The sequence below is a fragment of the Rhinatrema bivittatum genome, chromosome 3 (assembly GCF_901001135.1).
Source record: "Rhinatrema bivittatum chromosome 3, aRhiBiv1.1, whole genome shotgun sequence".
NCBI classification, from domain to species: domain Eukaryota; kingdom Metazoa; phylum Chordata; class Amphibia; order Gymnophiona; family Rhinatrematidae; genus Rhinatrema; species Rhinatrema bivittatum.
In genome coordinates this window covers 480,666,629-480,689,155 of record NC_042617.1, presented here as the reverse complement: position 1 = coordinate 480,689,155, position 22,527 = coordinate 480,666,629, and the positions used below count along the sequence as shown (strand labels likewise).

Sequence of the window (22,527 nt, the reverse complement as noted above, 5' to 3'; positions counted from 1 at the left end):
GGCAGAAAAGAATCAAAACGGTCCATCCAGTCTGCCCAAAAAGATTCTTATGGTAGTATATGCCGCGCCGTGCAGGTTACCCCATTTTTCTCAGTTGCTGCTTGAATCCAATTCTTCTTTCCCCCTTGCCATTGAAGAGAGCAATGTTGGAGTTGCATCAAAGGTATCAAGGCTTATTGGTTAAGGGTAGTAACTGCCACACCAACAAGTTACCCCCATGCTTAACAGTTCCCCAGACCATAAAAGTCGGGCCCTCGTTAGTTGCGGTATGAATCCAATTCTCTTTTTCCCCTTGCTGTTGAACCAGAGAGCAATGTTGAGTTGCATCAACAGTTATCAAGGCTTATTGGTTAAGAGTAGTAACTGCCACACCAGCAAGTTACCCCCATGCGCTCTTTTCTTCATTTCCATCCTCTAGCCTTTAGGGATCCACAGTGTTTATCCCATGCCCTTGAATTCTTTCAATATTTTCATCTTCACTACCTCCTCCAGAAAGACTCCTTCATTTATACTGAAGGGAAGTAACAATTTAAAAAAGAATTTTATATATATATATATATATATATATATATATATATATAAACCCATTTATAAAAAAAAAAAAAAGCTAAGATTTTCAGATTGGGACCTATGATTAAACCCGAAGCATTTCAATGGAAGAATCAAAAGTATCCTGAGTTTGCAATCTGATGGATCTTATTTAGAGATCTTTATACCTCTTGCCATCACAACATGGGGAATCGTGAATACTCTATTGTCCATTATATATATATTTTACATTTACGTTTATTGAGATTTATGAATTGCCTAACACTAAAATAGGTCTAGGCAATGTACAAGGGTACAAGCATAAAATAATAATCATAATAAAAATACATAAGCAGTTAAAAGAACTATATACAAGGTATGCAAAATATAGATAAAACAAACTAAAAACATAAGATAAAAGTAAAGACATAAAAATAATACAAACTTAAAAATAAGCCAATTTGAACAAAAAAGTTGCATTCAACTGACTCTAGTTTTTTTGTGACTCTTTATTACAGCCATGCTGTGAACAAGGCTGCTCCCTAATTCTGTGGAGAATTGCAGGGGAACTGCTTATAGGAATGTAAACAACAATCCAAGAAAGCCATCTCTGGTTAAAATGTCACCTGAATTATTACTGTTAGAGGACAAAAATTTAATTTCATTTTCAGTCTTTTTATATCATCTGAACTGCAATGAATATTCCTGGTTACCAGCATAAGGTTTCATAAAAATTGTGCACTCTGAAAAATGTGATACTATTATTTACTTATATAAAGAAGAGTAAGCCAAACATTTCTAAGGGCTCTCTTATAGATGGCAATTGCTAAAATTTGTGGATTTTCAGACCAAGTCTGTCTCTTTTTCCAAGTACAGAACTGATAGAAAATGGTGCAGTTATAGGCCTTTAGTAGTCAGAGAAAAATACAAGGGCTCTAACCTTGAAAGCGGAAGACATGGGAACCAGCAGGGGAGTGTCTTGCTTTAAGATAAGAACATCTGAGCTTTAGACAGACTTCTCTCATTACAGACCTGATGTAACAAGGTGCACTGCGCCGTGTGCACAGTTTTACCTATGAATGTGTGCACATTTTTATGCGCGTATTTTACTCTCCATGCAGCAGTTTGTGTGCAAAAATTGTGTGCACAAATAAGTGTAAAACTGTGCCCACAAAATTAGTGCTCCTCCATTTAAATCCCCAGTTAATGAAAGCATTAGCTATTCCACCTGAATGCAGAGAGGTACATAGGCTTATCACATGATTTCCTGATGCTCAAAATTTAATTTGTGGGTACAGCTAGATTAAAGTTATGCTAGCTAATTTTAGTCTATGGGGCAGGGGGTCCTGTACTTAATTTTTGCACAGATCAAGTTTTCTGTGCGTAAAGCAGTGGTTCCCAACCAGGGATCTGTGAGACTATCCCTGGGGGTCCTCCAGAAGGAATACAAGAACGTTTTATCGAGGGAGAAAATGAGCAGGCTGCTGCTATGTATTATGGCCCCGAAAACCTCACCCCACATTGCTGCAAACCAGGAAGGAGGAGGACAAAGAGGGGCTGTTTGCGCCCATTGGAAGCCTCAAACTGCACTGCTGCATGTTTAGCAGAGACGGGGAAGACAGGGACCGATTACAGCTCTCGAATCGTTAACTCCCACTGCTGCACTTTGAGAGAATGTGGGGAAAAGAGAGCCAAACTGCAGCTGTCAAAGTTTGCAGCCTCTGCTGCACCTCGAGGAATGCAGAGAAAATCGGGGTTATCACAGCAGTGAGAAACATTTCCCCCTACTGCCACGTGCTCTGCCACAGAAAGGGGAGAGGAGAGCTGCACAAAAAAAAAAGTGAATAGAATGGCTCAAAGGAAGAAAGGAGGAAATGTGACTGGGGATGATACTAGGAGAAGACAGAGGGGAGAGACTGAGACAGGAACGAAGGAAGAAATGGAGGCTAAAGAGGAAGACAGGAATCCATGTTTGACGTGGTTAAAGGGAGTGAGAGTGGATGGCAGAGAGGAATCATGCTAGACAGAGAGGGATAGACGACCTCCATGCTCCAGGAGGGAAGAAAGGAAAAATGATCATCACCAAGGATCAAGGAAGAGGGAGGCCAAGACAACATCCAGGAGTGGATAGGACGTTGAATGCAAAAGTTATTCAGGGGGAGACACAGGCAGACATGGAGATCTTTCTTTCAGCTGAAAAGCAGGCTATTGTTCTGCTTTTTCTAAAATCTAAATTAGTTTGTGACTATCATTCTCTGTACGTGTTTGCATGAATCATAAAAGAGACATTAAAGTATTAAGAAAAGGGAGGTACGCTAAAGGAATTTGTGAAAACTGAGAGAAATAATCCGTAAGGTTTACCGGAGGTAGGAGACCTTTGGCCCAGCCTCGACGGGGTCCAACCGGAAGTTGCCTGACATCATTCGACGGACTTTCCTGAAGCCTTTAAACATCGGCTCAGTTGTGGCAGACTCTGGAGGTACGCTAAAGGAATTTGTGAAAACTGAGAGAAATAATCCGGAGGGCTTACCGGAGGTAGGAGACCTTTGGCCCAGCCTCGACGGGGTCCAACCGGAAGTTGCCTGACGTCATTCGACGGACTTTCCTGAAGCCTTTAAACATCGGCTCAGTTGTGGCAGACTCTGGAGGTACGCTAAAGGAATTTGTGAAAACTGAGAGAAATAATCCGGAGGGCTTACCGGAGGTAGGAGACCTTTGGCCCAGCCTCGACAGGGTCCAACCGGAAGTTGCCTGACGTCATTCGACAGACTTTCCTGAAGCCTTTAAACATCAGCTCAGTTGCGGCGCGTAGCTGCCGCCGGCGCGCTGCCTGGGGCGCGCGGCTTTGTTAAGAATTTGGGACACTCTCAATTAAGGTATAAGGTAAAAACTGATTTAAATATGATATAATCTTGTTCCTAGCAACCCTCCATAGGTAGATAGACTGATCTAAGATTGCAATCAAATCAGGGCTGGGGATCCACAAGAGTTTTTATTTGGTTTAGATATAATGCCCCATACTGCTCGTAAACGGAGAGCAAAAGAGAGGTTGGACCCTGCCAACCCTCCGACTGCTCTCGTATTCGGGCCTATGGACTCCCACATACAACGAATAAATAAATCGGAGGGGTCGCTTGTGGAAGACGAACGGGTACATTCGTCTACTCCACCAGACCTATCAATTTCACTCTCCCCGATTTTTAGAGAACCACCGGCAAATCCAGCATCCAATAGAGACCAGGGCTCATTGTCTGGGGGAAGCCAAGCGGAAGGTGCTGAGGTTACCCCACGAGCAGGGTCGGTTAGCCCTGAGGAACCTAGAGGAGATAGCAGGATACCCCTCGTTGAGGGGATAGCCAACCTAATACTAAGAGAAGAAAATCATTTACAACAGGAACATTCCTTTTTGAATGAATTCAATCCCCCGGGTCTAGAAAAACCTAGTGTCGTAACGTTAGATATAATCTGGGAAGCAATAACTAATTTGGGATCTTCTATCGTGATACAGTTAAATCCGGTAGTAAATAAAGTTAATAAAATCCAGGAAAGGGTAACTGATTTGGAGAAATTCAAATCAGATACAAAAAGAGAAATTGAAAAAATTAAAACGGATTGTGTTAAATGGAAACCGGTTCAGGATTCATTGATATTGGAAAATAAGATCTTACAAACAAAAATTGAACATCTAGAAAATGCGAATAGAAAGAAAAATCTAAGATTCATAAATTTTCCCAAACTCCCTTACTTAACACCTAAGGAGATGTTTAAAAAATATCTCATTGAGGTATATAAAATATCTGAAGAATTGGTTCCCCCATTGGTTAATGCTTACCTTTAAAAAACAAGAAGTACCAAATTTAAATCAAGAAGGGAAACAAGCTATGGATATAATTTCACCTAGCCTAGATATCTCTCAAATCTTGGAAACATCTGATTCTGATTTAGCAAAAGCTGCAACGTTAATTGTAACTTTTGCTTTAGAACCTGATCGGGACTGGGTGTTAAGGATGTTTTTTAAATATCGTACTGTTGAATTTTATAATTTGAAAGTAAGGGTATACCCAGATGCGTCGAAGCAGACACAAAAGAGGAGACGTCAATTCTTACTATTTAGATCGAAAGTATTACAGATAGGGGGAATGTTTTTATTGAAATATCCATGCAAATGTTGCATAAAGTATAAGGATGTTTCCTATGTCTTCTTTTCACCTACACAACTTTCCATCTTTTTAAGTGATAAGATAGAAATCAATAAAGAGAAGTAAATGATTGATTACTCTTATAAAATGTATAGGTAACTCTATTTTTGAATAGATTGTTGTATTCTCTGCTTTGATGAAAATGCTAGATATGGTCAAGTAATATATTTCCTTAAAACAATATGGAACTTAGATCAGTCACAACAAGTTGTGGACTACTAGAGAAAGATTAGATAATAATTCTTGTTGGATTAGATATCTTATATATGTTTGGTTAAATTCTTCTCTTTACTTATACAAGAGATGTCTTGTAATTGATGTGTTTAAAATTTATAAATAAAGAATTAAAAAAAAAAAGTATTAAGAAAAAAAGCAGGCTGAAAGGGGGTCAGTTTTCAGAAAGGGTACATTTCAAAACGTTTTATGTGGGTAATCACATATTTACCCCTGTAAAAGGCCCTTTTGAAAATAACTATTCCCTGCTGCTGAGGGTAAAAGCAGCTGCGCTGTGAACAGCTTGCATGCTTTTACAGGCAGGGGGAAAAGGAGCAGGGCTCACTTGAGAGAGGGAAAGTTCATGCAGAGATTTAATTTTGAAATCCTCATGCATAATTTCACACATGCAATTTGAACCTGCTTCAAAAGCAGATGAAAAGCACGCAGGAACAAAAGCACTCCTCCAGCCCGCATTTTCAAAAGGAAAACCCCCATGGGCAGTTTCCCTTTGAAAATTAAATTGTAGGTCCATAGGTACCAGTGATGATTTTCTGCCAAGCCACAAACAAGTTGCTAACCTGGAACTTTTTGGTATTTTAATCTTGCTTCCTTTTCCCCATTGCAAGTGGATTGGAAGGTGGACTGGCTCCAACCTTCAATTATGAGGGCAATTTTTAAATAAAACTTTGGAAATTGCCCTCTCTCCATATTCAATTTAGATGAAAATGTTTTATAAATTCCGAACGATTCTGAATTGCAGATCATTATTTCCTTTTTTCATGGCAGGTATAGGAGTCCATGAAACTTTCTGAAGCTGAAAAGAGGTCCATGTTCCCTGAAAGGTTAGGAACCCCTAGCATAAAGCAAGTTTTGTACATGGGGAAAATGCTTTGGGGTAGATTTTATAATTTTGTGCGAGCGCGTACTTTTGTTCGTGCACCAGGCGCGAACAAGAGTACGCGGGATTTCAATAGATACGCGCGTATCCATTAAAATCCAGATCGGCGCGCGCAAGGCTGCCGATTTTGGGCAGCCTGCGTGCGCCGAGCCGCACAGCCTGCCTCCGTTCCTTCCGAGGCCGCTCCGAAATCGGAGCGGCCTCGGAGGGAACCTTCTTTCACCCTCCCCTCACCTTCCCCTACCTAACCCACCCCCCCCCCGGCCCTATCTAAACCCCCCCCTACCTTTATCCATGGATTTACGCCTGCCGGAGGCAGACGTAAATCTGTGCGCGCCAGTGGGCTGCTGGCGCGCCAAGACCTGACCCGGGGGCTGTTCCGGAGGGCGCGGCCACGCCCACGGGCCAAAACCACGCCCACGGCACCGCCCCCAAAATGCCGCGTCACTCCGGGCACGCCCCCGGCACGCCCCCCCCTAGCAAAGCCCCTGGACTTACACGCGTCCTGGGGCTTGCGCGCGCCGCCGAGCCTATGCAAAATAGGCTCAGCGCGCAGGGGGGGTTTGGGATAGGTTTTCGGGGGGTACGTGCGTATCCTACGTGCGTACCCCTTTGAAAATCTACCCCTTTGTGTACAAATTATATTTTGTATGCATAAAATCATGCTTTATGTGCACAAAATGTTTTCTGTACCGGAAACATTTTTTATGTGCATAAATCTTATTTTATGCACACTAAACATCTTCTGTGCACATTTTTGGGTTAGAGTGCTCCCAAGTATTAGGATACCATTAGTTTCCTGCATCAGGATGTAGGCAAAAGTTCAGGAAAAATACTAGAATAATTTTCAGATTTGTGTGGTTTGCATCTTAGATGGCATCATAAACGAAGTAATTCTGCAATGATTATACCAATCAATCAATCAGATATCAGATCAATGACATCAGATGGGGAGGGGTGGGGCAGAGCTACTATGCTAACTTGTTACTATGTATGGAAAAAGTATGAGGAGATAATATGTAAATTTGTGATTTGTGGCTGAATATAATAATACAAGCCGTTAAGCCTGTAACAACGGGCTACATTAAAAAAAAATTTTCTGTCCATTTTCAAACACAGCACCCTTCTACACTTTTTCTCCCTCACTCATTCACTTCGGTCACTCCCCCTCTGTCACTCACCCCTTCCCTTCCCTCAGTCTTACTCATCCTCTGTCTCCTTCCCCTCACTCTCACTTCCCCCTCCCTCCCCTTCTCAGTCATTCCCCCCCCTCTCTCAATCCCATCCCTCAATCTCATCCACAAACCCCTTCCCTCTCCCTCAGCCCTCCTCCACTTTTTTCTGTTCTCCCACAACTTCTTACCCTTCCCACTTACTCATTCCACATCCCTCTGTCTCCCCCCGCCCTCCCCTCCGCCCCCTCATTCTCCCTTCCACCTCCCCTCCCCATTCTCCCTCCCAACTCCCTCTCCCCTTCCCCCCCTCCCCCTCAGGTCACTCTCCCTCACCTCCCTCCCCTCATTCTCCCTTCCACCTCCCCTCCCCATTCTCCCTCCCACCTCTATTCTCCCTCCCACTTCCTCTCACCTCCCCCCTCTATTCTCCCTTCCTCTCACCTTCCCCCCTCCCCTCAGTCACTCCCCCTCCCCTTCCTCCCTCTCACCTTCCCCTCCATCACTCCCCCTCTCTCAATCCCATCCCCTTCCCCTTCCCTCGGATGGCGCAGACGGAAGATCTCCGGGATGGGTCCCTCCCTCGCACGCCCCGCCGCTACTGCTCCCAGCGCCATTTTTTTTTTTGAGGCACGCTCCGCTCTGACCAACGTGCTCGCCTGCGCATGTGCGGTAGAGCTGCTCTCTACTGCGCATTTGCGGCACATCGATCAGGGCTCCTTTATCTCGTATATGTAGCAGACAGGGTAGTGCCCACCCCCACCACACACTTTGCCTGAGGTTTGTCTTACTGTGCTTTTCTATATCTCTGCTTCTGCTATCTAATCTTTTTTTCTGGTAAATATGTGCAGTAACTAGCAAGTTCCTAACAATGAAAACAGCACATTAATTACTCTACAAGGACTACCTCCTCGTGATATCCAAGGAAGATAAGAGATGGAATCACAGATTTGGGGACTTAGCCCTTTTAACTAGCCTACACCAAAAATGTAGATTACTGTATAGGAGATGTATTCTATGCACTTTAAATAGAAATACAGGTCAGTAACAAGCTATGGGCAATACCTATTAACTGGACTAACTGAATCCATCAATGCATAGCTTTAAATTAGTCCAATAAAAATGTATTACCTATACCAGCAATCACAATACTGTACAGTGTAGGTGAAACCTATGCAATTAAAAAACTCAGGAAGCCGTGACCTGAACTAAGAGACATGAATGATAGGTTTGATTTAAACCGCCATGTTGCCTTTTAAGTGCTAATCATAACTTTTCTATCACAAAGCACCCTATATGACCAAGCAATCCACTTTAAATCAGGGATTAATACTTTTTTCAGTATATGTCATCTTATGCACAAAGCAGTCTCTCAATACTCCCACTAATCAAGCTATAGCTGCTCTTCAAAAACGTAATTTTATCTTCAAAATTCCAATACCATTATTATTATGCCATCCAAATGCAAGGGCATATCTCCAAACTTGGAAGCCCATGGACTTTTTCTAATTCTAAAAAATATTAGGTCCATATTTAGTAAGCCGATTATCTTAGATATAAGCGGCAAATAACCAATAATCAAAAAAGAGCAGAAATCTTCAAATGCAGAAATTCATAACCGGCTAGGTATGGTTATAATGAAATAGCTGTGTAGAAATGTAGCCGGTGAATAATTTTAAGGAGCATATGAATATGCATATCTCCATGCAATAATGAAAATGGTTAGATATGCAGTTAAGAAACGTATGCGGCTTTCTCTGAAGACAGCTAAATATCCTTTTAAAATATGTAATCATTTTGCAGCAAACATGGGATAGGTAACTGGATATGAAGAATATCCGACAAATACATGCATAGATGGTTAGATCAGATAACAGGCTACAACTCAAATTAGCTAGTTGCTTATAGTTGTAACCAATTATAAATCAATAGCCGTGTAAATTAAGAGATAACTGGGTAATGAAATCTTGGGTGTGATTGGGCGTTCACACTGACAGGGCCCTCTAGCTGCTGAGCAGTACATTACCTATTGATCATTTTACCTGCATCTGTCCCATGAGAATAAATCCACTCACTGTATATTTATCCCAATTAATATATATTTATCCAATGTAATGTAAATGCTTACTATATAAATATCTTCTAGTTATGCTTGTTACATTTGTTCTAAATGACTGCTCTCTAAGTATTTTTATTGTAAAGCTTGTTGCTGAATTAAGGTAAACAGAGGTGATGTTCTGAACGTGCCGCGGTATATAAAAAAAAAATAAAAAAATCTCTAAATAAATAAATAAATAGAATAAAATGACTCCCCACTGTCGAAAAACTAATTTTTCAGAGGATGACCTTAGACTTTTGGCCAGGCTTGTCCTGGCCAAAGAGAGGATTTTATTCCCCACCGGGAACAGGAAGGGGAGTCTGAAAGTAAGGACACAGGACTGGACATTTATCCATCGCTCCTTTAATCGGTAAGTAAGATCTTTATATATGGGGGTTTTGGTCATGGTCAGCTGTGTCAAGCAAGAGCAAGGACAAATAGCACACCATTGGTGACTTACCTAGTAACATTGTAATGTCAGCAGAAAAAGAGCCAAAGGTCTGCCCAGCAAGCTTCTTATGGTAGTGTCTGTCATGCTGTGCAGGTTCCCCCATGTACATCAACATTTTTCAGCTTGATGATTCCCCATGTAAATTCTTAGGCATATATGTTGGTCACTGTCATTGGCTTACAAAGAAAGGTTCCATATATATAGTTAACTATGACTAATGTACCATTATCTATCCCACAGGCAAAGTGACATATGTCGCAACATGGAATGCCTAAGGCCAGGTTTCATGTGCTGAGGCACCAGAATCCCCCACTCCTACAGGAGCTTAGAAGCCAGAGGCAACCTCAGAATGTAAATGTGATTATGTGGATACCTCATAGTGCCTTAGTCTCTTCAAATGACTGTTGCTTTTGATGAAGTAAGGGTGTCAAACATACAGGGTTACATATCACTCATAATACTTTTATTTGAGGATGCACTGTGATACAAAGGCTAAATTACATGTACATCTAGCCATACAAACTAGTGATCCCATTTATTATAGATGGTATGCATGTGTCTATCATACAAACCCATGCAAGCAAGGAGGCTAAGAGGAGAAAGGTGCTGGAATAATACTAAATACAGTATCTAGTGCCACCTTGGGTTTTTATACATCCTGTTCAAGTGGTTATCAATCATGTCCGGCGGATACACCTAGCCAGCCAGGTTTGTTGGATAGCCATGATGATAGATAGATCAGCACACAGTGGGGACAAGGCATGCTATTCTACATCATGCATATAGTGGATATCCTATAAAAATCACTGCCTAGGAGACTCACAACAACAGGACAGAGAACTCCAGCCCTATACTTTTCAAGGCCACTGATTTACTACAATAGAAACAGAAACTTGGTTACAGATTTGCCTTCACATAAACTATCTGTTGATATGTTTAGGAAGCTGTGGGATGACAATTTTCCTGTCCCATTTTGTTACTGCTCTAATCTCTTACCTGCATGTATTGACGGGAAAGTTCCAAATGCCCCTGTATGGAACGAAAGCATCATATTCCTCAGATTTCAATACCTGTCTATGGAGTATCATCACACACCATATAGATGCTATCAGAAATAGGACCATCATTTACAGAGTTGTTTCTTACCCAGGGAAAATCTTAGTGGCAACTTTGGTACAAACACGAATGTTACTCTATCCCTAACAGGAAAGTATTTAGGTTAAAATATCTGCTATACTCCAGCCAGTTATTTCAAGGATCATGAACAACTGCACTATTTATAAACTCTGCGGCGAGAAAGCTAGGTGTGGACATTTGCATTACCACCCTGCGTTGCTAGTCTCATCTTTGTCCTACTACTGTAATGTATCCAAACAGGTCACCCTGACAGATTGCAATATTCTCTTTTTATCGCAGATTATTTTTATAGAACTATTCCACCAACGTTATTGGCAAAGAACACCATAAACAGGCCCACACACCTGAGGATGAGGGACATTTTTGGACATGGACAGCAACTTAGGGAGAAACGGGGGTTCATGAAAATGTAATAAAAATGTAAGGGCATCAGAATACATATACCTAGAGGCATTCTTTCATATGCATGTGCGACCTAGATGCTCTACAGACTTCTCTATGTTCGTATTTTCCATCAGGGAACTCTTGTGGTGCCCCAGCAAGAGCAGGGCGCTGCTCAGGCAGCCATCCAGCAGCGAGAAGCTGAGGAGGAGGATGAAGAGGAGAGTGGCCACAAAGAGGGGGAGGATACAGGAGGGCAGGAAACAGATGAGCACAGACTCCCTCACAGGCCAGCCAACATCACTACCACAGGCCCCTTCAACTGCTCCTGCTGCTGGCCGCACACACACGAGTTTGTGGAGTCCATGTGAACCCCGACTGTGGCTTGTGAATTCCCTAGTGAGGCAGACGGAAGGGCAGACTGAAGCATCTGATGGCCACACCAGGGAAATACGAGACCTGAAGCAGCACATGGAGCTGCTCAAATGGACAACTGACCGTGCAGGCCCTATGTAGGACTGGTTACACCGGCTGCCACTGGGCCTTGAGCTAACACATGCATAGTTGTGTCCAATTTAAAAAAAATTTTGGGGGGGGGTATTGGAATTTTCATCATGTGCTTACTAATTGTTGTTCATAAATAAATAGATACATAGATTTTGAGTTATATGTGTTCAGATTTCTTTATTATCATTACTAGCCGTTAAGCCCGTTAAAACGGGCGAGATTCCATCGGTCAGACCGGCAGTTAGAGCCGCTCTGTTCTCCACAACTTCCCTTTTCCTTCCATCTCCTCTCATCTTTCCTTTCCTTCCCCTCTTACCTCATCTACAACCCCTTCCCTCTCCCAGCCTCCTCCTCCACTCTTTTTTCTCTTCTCCAGAACTTCTTACCCTTCCCACTTGTTCAGTCATATTCTCTTCCCTTTTCCCTTCCCCTCTCACCTTCCCTTTCCTTCCCCTTCTCCCCTCTCCCTCAGCTCTCCTCCACTCCCTCTTTTTCTCTACTCCACTTTACCCTTCCCACTTACATCCTCTTCCTTCCATCCCTTCTCATTTTCCCATTCCTTCCCCTCCCACCTCCTCAACCCCGTCCCTCTCCCTCAGCCCTCCTCCACTCCCTTTTTCTGTACTGCACACCTTTACCCTCCCCACTTACTCACATCCTCTTCCTTCCCCTCCCACCTCCTCCACAACACCGTCCCTCTCCCTCAGCCCTCCTCTTATCCAGAACACGCGCCTGACGCTTAGATACCGCCGCTGCTCCATGGGAGGTCTCCAGGGGTCTCGCTCTCATGCGCACCTCTCCACCGGGCTCGTTGCTGGCCTGCCCGACGCTCAGTGATGAGGCGCGCACACGAGAGAGAGACCCCTGGAGACCTCCCATTTCTATGTCTGTGCCGCTGCTTCTCCCCCCGCGAGAGAGAGACACCCCCCCCCCCCCCGGAGACCTTCTCCGCCGTCGCTGCTCCATTCCTTCCCAGCACCATGTTGCTGCCCTCTGACTGACGTGCTCTTGCGCATGCGCAGTAGAGCTGCTCTCTACTGCGCATTTGCGGCACGTCAGTCCCAGCCCATTTATATGGTAGATTATTAATGAATATTACATCACACCCATAACTGTAATCTCTCCATACAGTTCTTAGATCATGGTTCTTTTTATTTTAATATGACGAACCTCATAATCTATAATGAAATATATCAGCCATTAAGTATTACTTGTGTCTTTCATCAAAGCAACATTGCTATCCATATTAACATCAGTACCTACCATGCCACCTGAAAACTATTGCTTAATAAACCTTGAGTAGCAAGCCTGACTATTAAGTACTATCCTTTACAATTAATATAACATAGCATACAGAGTCCTCCTTGGGTGATGGGCTGTGCACCTCCTGTCATGTGAGTCTTCTTCTGGCTATGGAGTAAGAACACCTGACAGACCCCAAAAGCAGGCAACAGGGCACAGAAGGCATGCCTGTGCTATCCAGAAAGGGCGAAGTACAACAAGTGAGGAACCATCTATCACAAGTCTTCGCTTGGCTGCCTGTGAAGGGGAGCAGATGCCATTACTAACCAGTGTAAGCTGTCATAGCACTTCAAACAGTACATCCAGCCTTGTTGTAACTTAAGTGGCTAAGAGATATTGTTTCACAACTAGCTCCATATACAGCTAGAACATGGGCCTTCATATAAAAAAGGCTGATGCTGGGAAAGCTAGGACATCCCCCTTTACCAGACATAGGATAATATTTTGTTAGGCAATATGGTAATCAATCAAGGATTCACATCAGCATATTACTAGCTTTTCTGGGACTCTGAATAATTGCTCTCTTTAGTCATGCTCCTTATTACAGACTGCTAAAGTACTCCTGAGAACATCATGATTTGAATCTATCTGTTCTTGTGATTGTTTGTTATTTGTATTATTTATGTTTGTTTTATTTTGTTGTTTTTAGGAAATTTATAAATTTGATTAAAGATCAGGCCTCTAGCACATCCCCATTCTTTGCTGCCCCATCTGTACAGGGCCTACATGGCCCTGTCCTATACAAAACAGACAACAGACAGGGAAACTCATGCAGTAATAATTTTTAGAGACCACACCTTCACACTCTACTATTAATCTCTTGTAGGCTTGGTTTGTTACCTATCTTTATGAGCCACATCACTGTTACTGATAAACACAGGATACTAGGGCTGTGTACTCACACTAACTGTAGCATTAAGCCATGGTGAGACCGCACCCCTTGAATACTGTGTACAATTCTGGTCGCTGCATCTCAAAAAAGATATAGTTGCGATGCAGAAGGTACACAGAAGGGCAACCACAATGATAAAGTGGATGGAACAGCTCTTCTATGAGGAAAGACTGAAGAGGTTAGGGCTGTTCAACTTGGAGAAGAGACGGCTGAGGGGGGGATATGATAGAGGTCTTTAAGATCATGAGAGGTCTAGAATGGGTAAATGTGATTTGGTTATTTACTCTTTTGGATAATAGAAGGACTAGGGGGCACTCCTTGAAGTTAGCATGTAGCACATTTAAAACTAACTGAAGAAAATTCTTTTTCACTCAACACACAATTAAACTCTGGAATTTGTTGTCAGGGGATGTGGTTAGTGCAGTTAGTGTAGCAATGTTTAAAAACGGTTTGGATAAGTTCCTGGAGGAGAAGTCCATTACCTGCTATTAATCAAGTTGACTTAGAAAATAGCCACTGCTGATGGAAACAGGATGCTGGGCTTGGTGGACCCTTGGTCTGACCCAGTATGGCAATTTCTTATGTTCTTACTATTGCAGCTTTACCAATTCTCTGCTTATTATTACTATTGCAGCAGCCTTCTTTGCACATGGAAGCATGACATAGCTCTCTGTCACTGTACATACCTCTTTCCGGTTCTCTGTCTGGCTAAGAGTGAGTCTGTGCCCGCTGTCTGTATATGGATAGTAGGCTATCTAGGTAGGGAATGTATGCAGTATGGCAGCATCTGGAATACATATTGACATTAAACCATGGCATACGTATAGCTAGTCAGCAAAATTGTGGGGACACAGATCAGCACAGGAAGAGTCAGATTTTTAAGTACAACTCCAGCTTAATATACACTTAGGTATACTGCCACTTCGAGGTCCATATATCACACATTTGTTTGAGGTGTGCCTAGATACAGAGTTCTCACTATGGTCTGCCTTTTCTCACATACCTCCCTCTGCTATTGGCACCTCTCAAAGTTCCTGCCTGTTGCTATATCCTCAATATCTCTTAAAGGGGCCAAGGGAACATCATCCAGTCATCACAGCCAACATTACTATTGGTAGCATGGCTGCCGAAAACCCACGTTTCAACAACAAAGAGGCTGAGGTAAACAACAACCAGCTGAAGGATGTTCATAAATTGCACATAAAGCAGTGAAAAGCATGGGACAGTGTAGTGAGCCACACATTCCTAGATATAGTCATTGGGAAAAATTCCTAATAGAAATCCTGCCACGTGAGAGCTTACACTCAGCTGTTAAATCTGCTCTTTTGTGGGCTGCTCTTACTTTCCACAGAGAGGTAAAATAGGATTTCAACTTTGTGGACAGATGCAGCGCATGGGTAAGAGCTGAGAGATTACTCTGTTCACATGTCTTCCTTCACAGTTCTGTGTTTTGGTTAAGATTGCTCTTTTTCAGTTTGCTGAAGGGTGTGTATGTAAAAGCTGCAGCAGGAAAGAGGTACACCTATGCATGACTGAAAAAAACAACGCACAACTACACCTTAACCTATTGTGTGAAGGCAGCCAATAACCTTCATGACAACCCCCAAAGCTCTATTACACTTTCTTGCTGCTTCTTGGATAATAGCTCATGAGGAAGGCCACCTACCTGACAGCAAATACGGTCTCACAGGGAACATCCACATACATTATTGCCAATATGCAATGCTGGGGAAATGCACACCTTTGTCTCCTTTTTCATGACTGCAGCCATCTTACATCAGGGCCACCCCTCCTCAGATAGCATTGAGTCCTATAATTGCCTCTAATCAAAGGTGAACACGCTGACAACAGCGGATTCTGACAACACCCGGGTTTTGGCATTCAGACAAGGCAAACCAACATACAAGCTAGAGATCTTTCAGCTGCCAAGGGCAAACAGCCTCTTAGCTGGCAAGCAGATACACCAGTGAGCACTTATTTAGTCATTACTTCAGCTTTAATGGTGGGTTATTACTCCTTGCCTGCTGCCTTTCCCATTTCCTTTGCTGCCACCACCACAAAATGGGTAGCATGCCGCATCTATGTAGGCTTCTACCCAAAGTAGAGGCTTGCACAGCTGCTTAAACCATTATCCGGACAACGTTATTCAGCTATTTTAAAAGGGTCGCTGCTACAAACGTCCAAATAGCTGCCCTAAATTTAGCTGGATACTCGTCATTAGCTATCCGGCCATGCATAACTGAAAGTTTGTCCTAGAAGGCTATAGTTAGACCACGCCCCCGATATGCTCCGAAACGCCTTCTTTTTTATCTGGCTTGATGCTGCCGCACAGCCATTATATTCAGCTAAGTCGTGACTGAAGAAAATGCTCTATAGCCGGCTATGTTTTTTATAGCCGGCTAAGATGAGGATTTAAACTGGCGCCTATCTTTTTGAATATGGACCTCCCTATATATATTACTGAATTCCAACATGTATCTGATTATTTTAAGAAGGGTTCTCCCTGGACAAGCAACAAAACAGTTCCAGATTTTGAGTGAGCTCACTGAATGAGCCAAGACAGACCAATCTTGTGCTTCCTAGCTCCAATTCTTCTAGAATTCTTTTCAGAGCATGCCTAGAATGGTTCACGCGTTGATAGAGCATTCCGACCCCTCAGTCGAAGTTTTCCGCCAGCTTAGTCTGATGTCATCTTAGGCTTCCCAAACCCTCCTACGTTTTATTAAAAAAAAGAGAGAAAACAGGAAAGAAAATTCTATCCTTCTTCCACTATAGCTTCTTCAAAAGGTAAGGCACCTTTTAAATTATGCCACAGATGTAGTAATAAAATGGGCTCCCTATTCTTACATGAGGTATATATTCATTGTCTTGGCCCAGAGCATGACCCTACAGTTTGTGGACCCTGTGGGCGAATGTCCCCTCATGCTCTTAAGTACTATTTTTATAAGCTCTCTATGGAGATTAATGACAACCGTTACTTAGCTCAAAAAAGGCATCGCTCTCCCTCAGGGGAAGCAATATGACCTGCTAAACAGTGTAAAGCTAGCCATAAAATGTCGCTGACAAAGGTTTTGAAGGTAGCCAATCCTTCAAATACTGTTGAGAAAGGGGAATTCTCAAAACCAGAAGTGCCAAGGCATTCTCACTGTTCCTCTAAACATTTTTCAATGCCGTGTATTTCAGTGCCAAAAAGGAATCCAGAGAAATGTTTGCAAAGAACGGCTTCTCTTCCCAGGTCCCAGTGGCACCATCGGCTCTAGCATCTTTGGTGCAGGTTCAGGATGAAATGAGGAGCCAAATCCTGAATCTGCACCAAAGATGCTAGAGCCGATGGTGCCACTGGGACCTGGGAAGAGAAGCCGTTCTTTGCAAACATTTCTCTAGATTCCTTTGTGCTTCTATTGGCGCTGTTGCTTATTTCCCCGAATTTATAAAGGGACACTTACTGGCGGATTTTTCTTTCAGTACCCATGACATTTGAGGATGAGCCGCTGAATGCTTTGGTGCCAATGGATGCCACTCCGATGAGGCAATTTTTGCCAGCGCATGGAAGATCTGCGTGAAATTGCGTCTTGAGGCACATTGGCGCATGGAAGATCTGCGTGAAATTGCACATGGAAGATCTGCGTGAAATTGCGTCTTGAGGCACAGCCAATGTGCCTCAAGATGCAATTTCACGCAGATCTTCCATGCGCTGGCAAAAATTGCCTCATCGGAGTGGCATCCATTGGCACCAAAGCATTCAGCGGCTCATCCTCAAATGTCATCGATACCGAAAGAAAAATCCGCCAGTAAGTGTCCCTTTATAAATTCGGGGACATAAGCAACAGCGCCAATAGAAGCACATATAGCACCATCTACTGGGACAGAACCATGAATAAATATAGCAGACAAGTGCACAAGTCTTCTCACACTTACACGTCAGTCATTTCTCTCAGATGGTTTCTCCCATGACTCCTTCAAGAAGGCTCAACCAGTTGCAGAATTTATTACATCCTGACCCAGTATTACCTTCACAGAGGGAAATCAATATTCAAAATCAAGTGGATAATTTATTATCTTCAGAAGAGTGTGTCCAGCTCTCAGATTCAGAAGATCACTATATTTTTTCTCCATTAGGAGTCAAGACTTAGACTTATGTTCAACCAGTTTCACCAATATCATCTTCTTCTTCCTCCTCAAGTGAGGATGGTCAAATTCACTCTAGTGGTTCCAGACTTTCTAGGTTCTCTGTGAGAAAATGGAGATATTTTTCTCCATTTACTTCCAGAAGTCCACCTCCTTCAACGGTCTCTAAACAGACTTCTACACAACATAATGTGAAGTCAGTTTTAAAAGACTCAGTTTCACCATATCCCAAAGAGCCGATGTATCACATTTGGTTCCAGGGAGTTATAGAAAGAAAACAGAAGGATCAACTTCGCAGAAAGTTATTACTCCAAACTACCTATACAAGAACATTCATCACAATATTGTGAAAAAAAACAATGGATCAATTATCAGAACAATCAGATTTAGACATTCCTTTTAATGAATCTCCTAAGTCTGACAATTCATCTTCACCAACCTAAGTCAATTCTTACCCTCAATTCATTCAAAAAATATCAGAAAAGGTACTCATTCCTTTGGAGAATTCTATTCCAGATGCTGAGAAGCTCCCAGAAATTATCAGATGTATCCAGCCTAAGCCAGAAATGAAGGCAGTTCCAATCCATAAAACCTTAAGAAAGGTTCAGGAAAAAGTATGGTCCATACCTTTCTCTATTGCTCCAGTGTCAAAATCAGTAGACTCTATGTGTAAAGTGCAAACTAGCCCAGGATTCCAAAGTTCTCAATTACCACATGACTCTGTCATGGCAGAACCTGCCCTTAGAAAAGCTAAGAGATCTAAGTCGTATTCTGCAGTGTTTCCACAAAGAGATCAATGCTTGTTAGATTCTTTGGGGAAAAAAACAGTTCCTGTCTGCAATGCTAAGATAAAGAATCGCGGCCCATCAACTACAAATGGTTCAGTACCTTCTTAATATTTTACAGGAACTTAAAACGGAATTTCCCTATTTGTTAAGAGATGATATTTTTATTTTGAATCGTCACATAAGTGAACTAGAAGAGGTCACCAGGCATTTAACAAGATCTGCCTGTGATTTATGAAGTTTTCTGAGACCTGCACATCCATTCTCAAAGACAACAGTCTTTTGACATCAAAATTCATTACAGTCCCTGAAGAACTGTTTATCACAAAACTATGGCCACACCTACAAGAATTCTCACAACAGATGCGTCCTTGAACGGAAGGGGAGCGCACCTCCAGCACATGGGAATGCAAGGTCTCTGGAACAAATCAGAGAAACTTCTCCATATAAACATACTAGAACTCATTGCCTTGAGCAGAGCCCTCATCGTTTCTCCCTCTTTAAACAAAAAAAAAAAACAAAAAAAAAACAAAACGGTGCAAATTCAGACTGACAATCAAGTTTCTATGTATTATATCAACAAGTAAGGAGGGGTAGGCTCCCTTCACCTTTGCGCCGAAGCGGTCAAGTTTTGAAAAACAGCTTTGACAAATAGATTGCTGTAAGAGTGAGCCTATCTTCCAGGGAAACAAAACCTATTAGCAGATAGACTCAGTCGAACAATACGGCCACACGAATGGGAACTGAACATTCAGACTGCCTACAAACTATTCCATCATTGGATTTCTGTGCAACAGCAACCAACCAGAAATGTCCTCAGTTTTGTTCAAAAATGCCTTCACCAGAAGCGGCTGCAACCGACGCATTCACAATACATTAGGGCACCGATCTAATGTACACTTCTCCTCCTATACCGCTCATTCCAAGAGCATTACTGAAGATAAAGCAGGTCAAGGTCAAAGTAGCTCATAGCTTCATAGCTCCGGATTGGTCCTGGCAGATCTGGTACGATACCATAGTGGAATTAGCAAGAGACAACAAATTCAAGTTGCCACTAATTCCGCATCTTGCTACTCAGGACCAAGGAAAGATAATACACACAAGTCTGCATTAATTATCTCTGACAGCCTGGATGCTCAGAACCTAGAGAATTTTTCAAGGCCCATTTCGGAAAGAGTAAAGGAAATTATTCAAGCATCAAGAAAAGAGTCCACACAAAGTATATTCTTTAAAGTGGCATAGATATGTCTCTTGGTGCAACATGATACATCAAAATCCCATATTGTTAGAGGTTCCACTATTTCTGAGCTCTCTCTTGCGTCTATCAGTTTCTGGTTTGAAATCATCTTCAGTCAAAAGCCATCTTAGCGCAATAGCATATTTTCATAATAAGACTCATAGGAAACCCATTTCTTAGCATCCGAAAGTATCAAGGTTCATGAAAGGGCTATTCAAATCAAGACCAGTTATTAAACCACCAATTCCTCAATGGGATCTTAATCTTATGTTAGACAGATTAACAAGAACACCCGTTGAACCAATACAGGATTCCTCTCTTCATATGCTAACATGGAAAGCTCTATTTCTGATGACCGTTATGTCAGCCAGAAGAATAAGTGAGCTACAAGCATTATTGGCGTTTCCTTCCTATACATAATTTTTTCAAGATAAAGTGGTGCTGAGAACAAACCCATCTTTCTTATCAAAAGTGGTGTCAACCTTTCCATTTGAATTAGGTTCTAGACTTGCCCACATAATTCCCCAAACCGCACACTACAGTGAACCAGCAAAGTCTTCACTGTTCAGACTGCTGAAAAGTTTTGCTTTTTTACTTAAACAGAACCAAACAATTTAGGATATCATCACAGTTTTTTTATATCCTATACTCCAGCTACATAAGGATCGTCATTTACTAAACATTAAGTGATCTTGTCAATCCTTCTTTAGGTGCAGCAGTGTTGAATTCATTTCAACCTTAGTGATTTTCAACCTCTTGGGAAAAATGAAAAATGATTACTGCTTCTATTTCTTATTTTTATACATTTTTTACAGGCTGCACTGTCTCAGAATGTGGGGCTGTTCTGTTGCTCATCCATGGAGAAATCCAAAGTTGCATACCTGTTACAGGAGTTCTCTGTGGATGGCAAAACAAAACAGCCACACATTCCCACCCTCCTCCCAGAGGTTGAACATTTTTATAGTTCTTGTATTAACAGCTACAACGGCTGAGAGGTCGGAACGCTTGATCAGCGTGGGAACCATTCTAGGCATGCTCCGAAAAGATTTCTAGAAGAATTGGAGCTAGGAAGCACAAGATTGTTTTGCCTTGGCACCACTGGTGACATCACTCAGAAAGTGTGGCTGTTTTGTATTGCCGTTCACGGGGACCTCCTGTCACAGGTATGCAAATTTAGATTTCAGCAAGTTTCACTCAAGGCACTCAAGCTCCGAGAGCTTCAGGGAATTTATCAAGCAAGCTTCAGTGTAGTTTGCTTAAGTTGGAGTGAAGGGACAATAGGTAGGAAGAGCGATTCAGTACTAGCACCCCAAGCTTTTTTTTGGGTGGGGGGGGGCTCTGCGTCCACCACCCTCTAACTACATCTGTGCTTCAGTGTCTCCAGACTCACATGCTCAGGCTTCACGTTCCCATGGCAATGTCAGGCCAACAGCCCACCGGTTACAGAGATGTGCTCATCTGGTCATCGTGAATGCAAGAACTGAGCGCCGGTCTACCCCCAGCAACCATCACTCAGAATGGCTCCCCATCCCGCCCGTTTCCTCCCCCAGAAAGTTTAGGCAGCGCAGTGTACAGCGTCGTATCATGATACAGTATAGTCATGAAATAAAACAATAAAACTATCTGCAATAAAGGTTATTACGGATTTCCTACCATCCTTGAGTATTTTATCTAATACCAGAGCAGTTTTAAAATACAAATTTTACACCCTAGAGCCTAAAAAGGCGTTACGGTGCACTGCATGTAGGACACGGACACGAGCAGGTGCAGCAGGCAACAACTGACAAGGAGCGTGCGGGACCGGCAGTAGTGCAGCGGACAAGGAACATAAGCAGCTTTATTACCAGGGGGGCGGTAATAGTAGGTGGATTCCAGTGTATGCACGAAGTAAGCCAAAGTGGACTATGGAGGCAAGGAGGGAAAGGGTCGTGGCTTACTGTCTGTGACAACGTGGTGACAACCCGCTGCAGAATTAATAACTATGTTTGTTTTGTACTTAGGGGGCTGCTGCTGGACTTCCATGCTGATAATGGCTTTCTGGATTGTCTCAGTAGGCTCTGACACCTGATCAAACATCTTTTGTTTAGTTAATAGGTAAGAACGGCCTATTTTCCCTCAATGGGTATAATTTGTTATAGTATCTTTGATTGCACGGGGTGCAGAACAATTATGGTAATTGGGTAAGCGCCCCCTATTGGCTTGCTGTGTTAAGCCTGCCCAGCTCACACTTCTCAGCACCCCTGACGGTACACTAACATTCACTATGAAAACCTTGTTAGAGGGGTCATTGGAATGATAAAGAATTCTTGAAATTCAGCAGTCCTAACTTGGCACTGTGGGCATATTGTTGAACTGGGCATATCGTGGCAGATGAGCTATATCCTTGGCAAAATGGACAGGAATAACTGGGCAAACTGGATGGGTCGATTAGTCTTCTTCTGCCATCATCTATTCTGTTACTATAATCACAAATAAATGTACAATAGATTTTATTTTAGCATATTTTAATGATTTACTTAACCAGTAATTCAATGTTTCAGTCCACGGAGAGGATCGCTTGGATTATGGGTTAATGAAATATATTCATTTCAGAAAC

The 22,527-nt window shown here is 42.6% G+C and overlaps 1 protein-coding gene across 2 annotated transcripts in view; it reads left to right on the top strand.

Annotated features, from left to right (window-relative positions):
- Positions 1–22,527, top strand: part of WDCP (WD repeat and coiled coil containing) — a 119,754-nt gene that overhangs the window by 47,926 nt on the left and 49,301 nt on the right. Inside the window, exons 2-3 of one of the 2 annotated variants that reach the window (XM_029596012.1) lie at positions 5,730–5,785; positions 21,932–22,025. The gene's annotated coding sequence lies outside the window, so the exon portion shown is untranslated. The remainder of the gene's footprint in view (positions 1–5,729; positions 5,786–21,931; positions 22,026–22,527) is intronic. The other variant, XM_029596013.1, reaches the window with a different exon arrangement.